General features: G+C 32.5%; 2 non-coding genes across 2 annotated transcripts; both read right to left on the bottom strand.

Annotated features, from left to right (window-relative positions):
- Positions 1-5,028: 5,028 nt before the first annotated feature.
- On the bottom strand, positions 5,029-8,979 carry LOC138927386 (large subunit ribosomal RNA). Its single transcript, XR_011443894.1, has one exon. It is a non-coding gene; the product is annotated as a large subunit ribosomal RNA (ribosomal RNA).
- Positions 8,980-9,297: 318 nt separating this feature from the next.
- LOC138927389 (5.8S ribosomal RNA) lies at positions 9,298-9,476 on the bottom strand. Its single transcript, XR_011443897.1, has one exon. It is a non-coding gene; the product is annotated as a 5.8S ribosomal RNA (ribosomal RNA).
- Between the last annotated feature and the right edge of the window lie 524 nt (positions 9,477-10,000).

Consider the following 10,000-nt stretch of genomic DNA (forward strand, 5'->3'; position numbering starts at 1 on the left):
GCCTAGAACCAGAAATTAACGATAATAATTGGAAACTTGTCAAATTATAATTTATAATAAGACGTAGACGCTTCAACGATATTATCTAAGTATACAATATAGTGTATATATAATATATAATATAGTATGTTATATTATATAGATAGGCTTACACCACCTACCATATATACCTTTTTGACCACACTTTCGTCAAGCTGGGTATTTATTTGCCTTCTTTCCCTCACCTAAAAATACTCATCGGTATTTTAGTATATTCATATAATATAAATAATATACTATATTGGTAGGACGACACCACCTACCCTATATACCTTTTTGAACACACTTTCGTCAAGCTGGGTATTTATTTGCCTTTTTACCCTCACCTAAATATACTCATCGGTATATTTCAGTATATTTTAGTATATCCATATGAATATGTATATCCATATCCATATCCATATCCATATCCATATGAAAATAATTTAATATTTCCATATTTATTATAATATAATAAATATTATTATATTATATATTATATGGTAGGCTATCCCCATCACCTACCATATATTTCATATACATATAAATATTTTCATATCCATATATATTTTTTTATATTCATATATTTTCATATATGTTATATGCATATGTATTCATAACCATATGCTCATATATTAATACTGGCGGTCTTCTGTTTAATATAATATTATTTTAATATTATATTGGCAGGCTGAACACCACCTACCCTATATACCTTTTTGAACACGGTTTCGTCAATCCGGTCATTTATTGTATGGGAAGTATGACTTTCCCACACATATTTGGATATCCATACGATTGCATATCCATATGAAAATATTTTTAATATTTTTAATATATTTTTAATATTTCCATATTTAATATAATATAATTAAATTATTATATTATATATTATATGGTAGGCTATCACCATCACCTACCATATATTTCATATACATATAAATATTTTCATATCCATATATATTTTTTTATATTCATATATTTTCATATATGTTATATGCATATGTATTCATAACCATATGCTTATATATTAATACTGGCGGTCTTCTGTTTAATATAATATTATTTTAATATTATATTGGTAGGCCGAACACCACCTACCCTATATACCTTTTTGAACACGGTTTCGTCAATCCGGTCATTTATTGTATGGGAAGTATGACTTTCCCACACATATTTGGATATCCATACGATTGCATATCCATATGAAAATATTTTTAATATTTTTAATATATTTTTAATATTTCCATATTTAATATAATATAATTAAATTATTATATTATATATTATATGGTAGGCTATCACCATCACCTACCATATATTTCATATACATATAAATATTTTCATATCCATATATATTTTTTTATATTCATATATTTTCATATATGTTATATGCATATGTATTCATAACCATATGCTCATATATTAATACTGGCGGTCTTCTGTTTAATATAATATTATTTTAATATTATATTGGTAGGCCGAACACCACCTACCCTATATACCTTTTTGAACACGGTTTCGTCAATCCGGTCATTTATTGTATGGGAAGTATGACTTTCCCACACATATTTGGATATCCATACGATTGCATATCCATATGAAAATATTTTTAATATTTTTAATATATTTTTAATATTTCCATATTTAATATAATATAATTAAATTATTATATTATATATTATATGGTAGGCTATCCTCATCACCTACCATATATTTCATATACATATAAATATTTTCATATCCATATATATTTTTTTATATTCATATATTTTCATATATGTTATATGCATATGTATTCATAACCATATGCTCATATATTAATACTGGCGGTCTTCTGTTTAATATAATATTATTTTAATATTATATTGGCAGGCTGAACACCACCTACCCTATATACCTTTTTGAACACGGTTTCGTCAATCCGGTCATTTATTGTATGGGAAGTATGACTTTCCCACACATATTTGGATATCCATACGATTGCATATCCATATGAAAATATTTTTAATATTTTTAATATATTTTTAATATTTCCATATTTAATATAATATAATTAAATTATTATATTATATATTATATGGTAGGCTAACATCATCACCTACCATATATTCCATATACATATAAATATTTTCATATTCATATATATTTTTTTTTATATATTCATATATTTTCATATATGTTATATGCATATGTATTCATAACCATATGCTTATATATTAATACTGGCGATCTTCTGTTTAATATAATATTATTTTAATATTATATTGGTAGGCCGAACACCACCTACCCTATATACCTTTTTGAACACGGTTTCGTCAATCCGGTCATTTATCGTATAGGAAGTACGACTTTCCCACACATATTTGGATATCCATACGATTGCATATCCATATGAAAATATTTTTAATATTTTTAATATTCGTGAGTTTTTAAATAGGGACAGAAGGAATCTCTTGAATTGAATCATGCGCGTCACTAATAAGATGACGAGGCATTTGGCTACCTATGCGAAAGTAATTCAACTCCCGCCGTCTTAAGGTTTAAGACTTATAACAATATATGTTTAATATTTTTAATATCCGTGAGGTTTTAAATAGGGACAGAAGGAATCTCTTGAATTGAATCATGCGCGTCACTAATAAGATGACGAGGCATTTGGCTACCTATGCGAAAGTAATTCAACTCCCGCCGTCTTAAGGTTTAAGACTTATAACAATATATGTTTAATATTTTTAATATCCGTGAGGTTTTAAATAGGGACAGAAGGAATCTCTTGAATTGAATCATGCGCGTCACTAATAAGATGACGAGGCATTTGGCTACCTATGCGAAAGTAATTCAACTCCCGCCGTCTTAAGGTTTAAGACTTATAACAATATATGTTTAATATTTTTAATATCCGTGAGGTTTTAAATAGGGACAGAAGGAATCTCTTGAATTGAATCATGCGCGTCACTAATAAGATGACGAGGCATTTGGCTACCTATGCGAAAGTAATTCAACTCCCGCCGTCTTAAGGTTTAAGACTTATAACAATATATGTTTAATATTTTTAATATCCGTGAGGTTTTAAATAGGGACAGAAGGAATCTCTTGAATTGAATCATGCGCGTCACTAATAAGATGACAAGGCATTTGGCTACCTATGCGAAAGTAATTCAACTCCCGCCGTCTTAAGGTTTAAGACTTATAACAATATATGTTTAATATTTTTAATATCCGTGAGGTTTTAAATAGGGACAGAAGGAATCTCTTGAATTGAATCATGCGCGTCACTAATAAGATGACGAGGCATTTGGCTACCTATGCGAAAGTAATTCAACTCCCGCCGTCTTAAGGTTTAAGACTTATAACAATATATGTTTAATATTTTTAATATCCGTGAGGTTTTAAATAGGGACAGAAGGAATCTCTTGAATTGAATCATGCGCGTCACTAATAAGATGACGAGGCATTTGGCTACCTATGCGAAAGTAATTCAACTCCCGCCGTCTTAAGGTTTAAGACTTATAACAATATATGTTTAATATTTTTAATATCCGTGAGGTTTTAAATAGGGACAGAAGGAATCTCTTGAATTGAATCATGCGCGTCACTAATAAGATGACAAGGCATTTGGCTACCTATGCGAAAGTAATTCAACTCCCGCCGTCTTAAAGTTTAAGACTTATAACAATATAAATGAAAAATATTATTTTCATTTTTCACGTCACTAATAAGATGACGAGGCATTTGGCTACCTAAACGAAAGTAATTCATCTTCCGCCGTTATAAGGTTTAAGACTTATAACAATATAAATGAAAAATATTATTTTCATTTTTCACGTCACTAATAAGATGACGAGGCATTTGGCTACCTATGCGAAAGTAATTCAACTCCCGCCGTCTTAAAGTTTAAGACTTATAACAATATAAATGAAAAATATTATTTTCATTTTTCACGTCACTATTAAGATGACGAGGCATTTGGCTACCTAAACGAAAGTAATTCATCTTCCGCCGTTATAAGGTTTAAGACTTATAACAATATAAATGAAAAATATTATTTTCATTTTTCACGTCACTAATAAGATGACGAGGCATTTGGCTACCTATGCGAAAGTAATTCAACTCCCGCCGTCTTAAAGTTTAAGACTTATAACAATATAAATGAAAAATATTATTTTCATTTTTCACGTCACTAATAAGATGACGAGGCATTTGGCTACCTATGCGAAAGTAATTCAACTCCCGCCGTCTTAAGGTTTAAGACTTATAACAATATATGTTTAATATTTTTAATATCCGTGAGGTTTTAAATAGGGACAGAAGGAATCTCTTGAATTGAATCATGCGCGTCACTAATAAGATGACGAGGCATTTGGCTACCTATGCGAAAGTAATTCAACTCCCGCCGTCTTAAGGTTTAAGACTTATAACAATATATGTTTAATATTTTTAATATCCGTGAGGTTTTAAATAGGGACAGAAGGAATCTCTTGAATTGAATCATGCGCGTCACTAATAAGATGACGAGGCATTTGGCTACCTATGCGAAAGTAATTCAACTCCCGCCGTCTTAAAGTTTAAGACTTATAACAATATAAATGAAAAATATTATTTTCATTTTTCACGTCACTAATAAGATGACGAGGCATTTGGCTACCTAAAAGAAAGTAATTCATCTTCCGCCGTTATAAGGTTTAAGACTTATAACAATATAAATGAAAAATATTATTTTCATTTTTCACGTCACTAATAAGATGACGAGGCATTTGGCTACCTAAACGAAAGTAATTCAACTCCCGCCGTCTTAAGGTTTAAGACTTATAACAATATAAATGAAAAATATTATTTTCATTTTTCACGTCACTAATAAGATGACGAAACAGTTAGTAGGCCACAATTAGTAGGGAAACGTGGACAACCCGTGATAAATCCTTATATGCTTTCTTAGATATAGCATATAAAGATTTTTTATACTAAATATACATATTTACACATGCATATTTACATTTTTTTTATATTTCGAATCATCAAGCAAAGGATAAGCTTCAGTGGATCGCAGTATGGCAGCTGCTCAACCACTTACAAACACCTTGCCCGTTACAAAAGTCGTTTACAATTGATTCTAGGCTTTGTCATTGTATTAAATAATGTTTTCATATGTAACTAGCATGGCATCAGGTGATCAAAGATCCTCCCAATTTACTATGTTACAAATTACATTGGCATCACATCCATTGTCGTTTAAAATATAAATAATAAACTTTAAATGGTTTAGAAGCCATACAATGCAAATTGCCCCTTATTTATCATTGCAGTCCAGCACGGATACGACCTTAGAGGCGTTCAGGCATAATCCAACGGACGTAGCGTCATACCACTGTTCGCTCGAACAAGTATTGTGCCATTGGTCCGTACCTGCGGTTCCTCTCGTACTACGCAGGAATGCTGTCGCAACAACGTTTTGTCATTAGTAGGGTAAAACTAACCTGTCTCACGACGGTCTAAACCCAGCTCACGTTCCCTTGCATGGGTGAACAATCCAACGCTTGGTGAATTTTGCTTCACAATGATAGGAAGAGCCGACATCGAAGGATCAAAAAGCGACGTCGCTATGAACGCTTGGCCGCCACAAGCCAGTTATCCCTATGGTAACTTTTCTGACACCTCTTGTTAAAAACTCTTTAAACCAAAAGGATCGATAGGCCGAGCTTTTGCTGTCCCTGTGTGTACTGAACACCGAGATCAAGTCAGCATTTGCCCTTTTGCTCTATGTGTGGTTTCTGTCCGCACTGAGCTGGCCTTGGGACACCTCCGTTATTATTTGAGAGATGTACCGCCCCAGTCAAACTCCCTACCTGGCAATGTCCTTGAATTGGATCATACCTGAGTAATTGGAGTTATACCAAATTTTCAAATCGATAATACATGAATGCATCTCTCATTAAAGAATTTGTTTGCGATTATATAACAAACTCGTGATACTTTGATCAAGAAGCTTGCATCAAAACCCAATACCATAAGATATAATAAATATATCCGTATAATGGCTAGGAAATGATACACGTTCCATTTAATCAAGTAAGTAAGGAAACAATAAGAGTAGTGGTATTTCATTGTCGATACCAAACCGAAGTCTAATATCTCCCACTTATTCTACACCTCTTATGTCTCCTTACACTGCCAGATTAGAGTCAAGCTCAAAAGGGTCTTCTTTCCCCGCTAATTATTCCAAGCCCGTTCCCTTGGCTGTGGTTTCGCTAGATAGTAGATAGGGACAGAAGGAATCTCGTTAATCCATTCATGCGCGTCACTAATTAGATGACGAGGCATTTGGCTACCTTAAGAGAGTCATAGTTACTCCCGCCGTTGACCCGCGCTTACTTGAATTTCTTCACTTTGACATTCAGAGCACTGGGCAGAAATCACATTGTGTCAACACCCGCTAGGGCCATCACAATGCTTTGTTTTAATTAGACAGTCGGATTCCCCAAGTCCGTGCCAGTTCTGAATTGATTGTTAATTGATAATCGTTATAATTAATAAGAACTAATTGGTTTGACCCAACTAGTATTCTTAAAAATTTTAGCAAGAAAGTTCCACAATTGGATACGTAACTAAACTATCCGGGGAACAAGTTACAACCATAAATGATTATAACTCTATTTACCCAGAACGAGCACATAAACCATATTATTGTTTCCCAATCAAGCCCGACTATCTCAATCTTCAGAGCCAATCCTTATCCCGAAGTTACGGATCTAATTTGCCGACTTCCCTTACCTACATTATTCTATCGACTAGAGACTCTTCACCTTGGAGACCAGCTGCGGATATTGGTACGGCCTGTTGAGAAGTTTGCGTATCCCCACCATAAATTTTCAAGGTCCGAGGAGAAAATATCGACACAACAGTATATGTCATGCTCTTCTAGCCCATCTACCATATCTCTCTGCGAAAGACTTCCATGGTAGTACGACTATAAAACAGAAAAGAAAACTCTTCCGATATCTCTCGACGGCTTCTTTATGGTCGTTCCTGTTGCCAGGATGAGCACGAGGCCCATATTTAATAACAAACGGATACTCAACAGGTTACGGAATTGGAACCGTATTCCCTTTCGTTCAAAATTATTCAAGTATATAATTTTCACAATAATTGTAATATTTATTTTTACTTGAAAATTTTCGGCTTTCGCCTTGAACTTAGGACCGACTAACTCGTGATCAACCACTGTTCACACGAAACCCTTCTCCACTTCAGTCCTCCAAGGTCTCATTCGATTATTTGCTACTACCACCAAGATCTGTACCAATAGCAGCTCCATGCAGGCTTACGCCAAACACTTCTACGCATACCATTGTACCTTCCTACTCACTAAAGTTTCAAAATTTATATTACAAGTAATATAAATCATCTACTTTAGCGGTAATGTATAGGTATACAACTTAAGCGCCATCCATTTTAAGGGCTAGTTGCTTCGGCAGGTGAGTTGTTACACACTCCTTAGCGGATTTCGACTTCCATGATCACCGTCCTGCTGTTTTAAGCAACCAACGCCTTTCATGGTTTCTGCATGAGTTGTTAATTTGGGCACCGTAACATTACGTTTGGTTCATCCCACAGCGCCAGTTCTGCTTACCAAAAGTGGCCCACTGGGCACATTATATCATAACCTTAAACTTCATATCAAGAAAGTTAAGGTTCTTACCCATTTAAAGTTTGAGAATAGGTTAAGATCGTTTCGACCCTAAGGCCTCTAATCATTCGCTTTACCAGATAAGATTATTTTATATAACATTAAAATGCACCAGCTATCCTGAGGGAAACTTCGGAAGGAACCAGCTACTAGATGGTTCGATTGGTCTTTCGCCCCTATACTCAATTCTGACAATCGATTTGCACGTCAGAACTGTTTCGGTCTTCCATCAGGGTTTCCCCTGACTTCAACCTGATCAAGTATAGTTCACCATCTTTCGGGTCACAGCATATCTGCTCAAGGTACGTTCCAGTTAGAGGCATAAATAATATAAATATTATTATACATAACTATATAGAACGCCCCGGGATTGTGTTAATTAACTATAAAATAGTTAAAAAACTAATCCCATTAATAGTCAAGTTAATTACGCTATTAGGTTTATATCCCAATAACTTGCACATATGTTAGACTCCTTGGTCCGTGTTTCAAGACGGGTCCCGAAGGTATCCTGAATCTTTCGCATTGTTAATCATACAAGTGCATATAATAAACACAAAAATCAATGATAATTATGCCATTATATAATTCCGAAAAATTAACGCACTGTATTCTTATTAATCTATCAACACTTTATCAAATTAATGACATTTATCCTATGTTAAAATGCAAGCATAATAATTTGAATAAACTATAAGTCATATTTTATGATAAATTATATATGTTAATAGATTACAATGTCCTTATATGGAAAAAATGCACACTATTTCTATAATATTATTTAAATATTATAACTTTAATGATGAATTTTCCATAATGGATATTCAGGTTCATCGGGCTTAACCTCTAAGCAGTTTCACGTACTATTTAACTCTCTATTCAGAGTTCTTTTCAACTTTCCCTCACGGTACTTGTTTACTATCGGTCTCATGGTTATATTTAGTTTTAGATGGAGTTTACCACCCACTTAGTGCTGCACTATCAAGCAACACGACTCTTTGGAAACATCATCTAGTAATCATTAACGTTATACGGGCCTGGCACCCTCTATGGGTAAATGGCCTCATTTAAGAAGGACTTAAATCGTTAATTTCTCATACTAGAATATTGACGCTCCATACACTGCATCTCACATTTGCCATATAGACAAAGTGACTTAGTGCTGAACTGATTTCTTTTCGCTCGCCGCTACTAAGAAAATCCTTGTTAGTTTCTTTTCCTCCCCTAATTAATATGCTTAAATTCAGGGGGTAGTCCCATATGAGTTGAGGTTGTATAAAGCAATGTATATATATATAAACAATATATCTCTATGAAGAACAATATATTTGATATATTTTCAATTTTCGCATCTTTAAATAAGAGACAATTCTAGTTAAAAAAAATTTAATTTTTTTTATGCTAGACATTTCTCAGTATTATTTGAATTGAAAAAAGAAAGAATTGTATATCTTCATTTTTTCTTTTATAAATATTTGAGATAATTGCTTTTATATTTAATATTATGAATATATAAATATATCCAATAATATACCATATGCATATCATTATAAAAATATATAATAATAAGCAACTTTATTAGCATAGTCTTACAACCCTCAACCATATGTAGTCCAAGCAGCACTATAAAATTAATTAAAGTACATAACAGCATGGACTGCGATATGCGTTCAAAATGTCGATGTTCATGTGTCCTGCAGTTCACACGATGACGCACAGTTTGCTGCGTTCTTCATCGACCCATGAGCCGAGTGATCCACCGCTTAGAGTTTTATAAATATATATAAATATACAATTCGTCAATTATGTTTTTATTGAAAGAAATTAAAAATACACCATTTAACTGGCATATATCAATTCCTTCAATAAAGTTATTTTTATACCTAAAATAATTGTTGCGAAATGTCTTAGTTTTATATAATCAATATAAATATAATTTATATTGTTTTAATATTATATAAAGCATTAACCTGTATATCAGGTACAACAATGTATATTTTAGGTGTTGCATTTATCAATGTATGCGCATAATTTAATATGAACAATACATCACGCAACGCATGTATATTAATTAAATATACACGCAATTTATATTCAATATATTCGTCTATATTTAAACATATAAAATATGTTTAATTTTTTGATATACCTAAAATAATTGTTGCGAAATGTCTTAGTTTTATATAATCAATATAAATATAATTTATATTGTTTTAATATTATATAAAGCATTAACCTGTATATCAGGTACAACAATGTATATTTTAGGTGTTGCATTTATCAATGTATGCGCAT

Source organism: Drosophila bipectinata, unplaced genomic scaffold (assembly GCF_030179905.1).
Source record: "Drosophila bipectinata strain 14024-0381.07 unplaced genomic scaffold, DbipHiC1v2 scaffold_24, whole genome shotgun sequence".
Lineage (NCBI taxonomy): Eukaryota > Metazoa > Arthropoda > Insecta > Diptera > Drosophilidae > Drosophila > Drosophila bipectinata.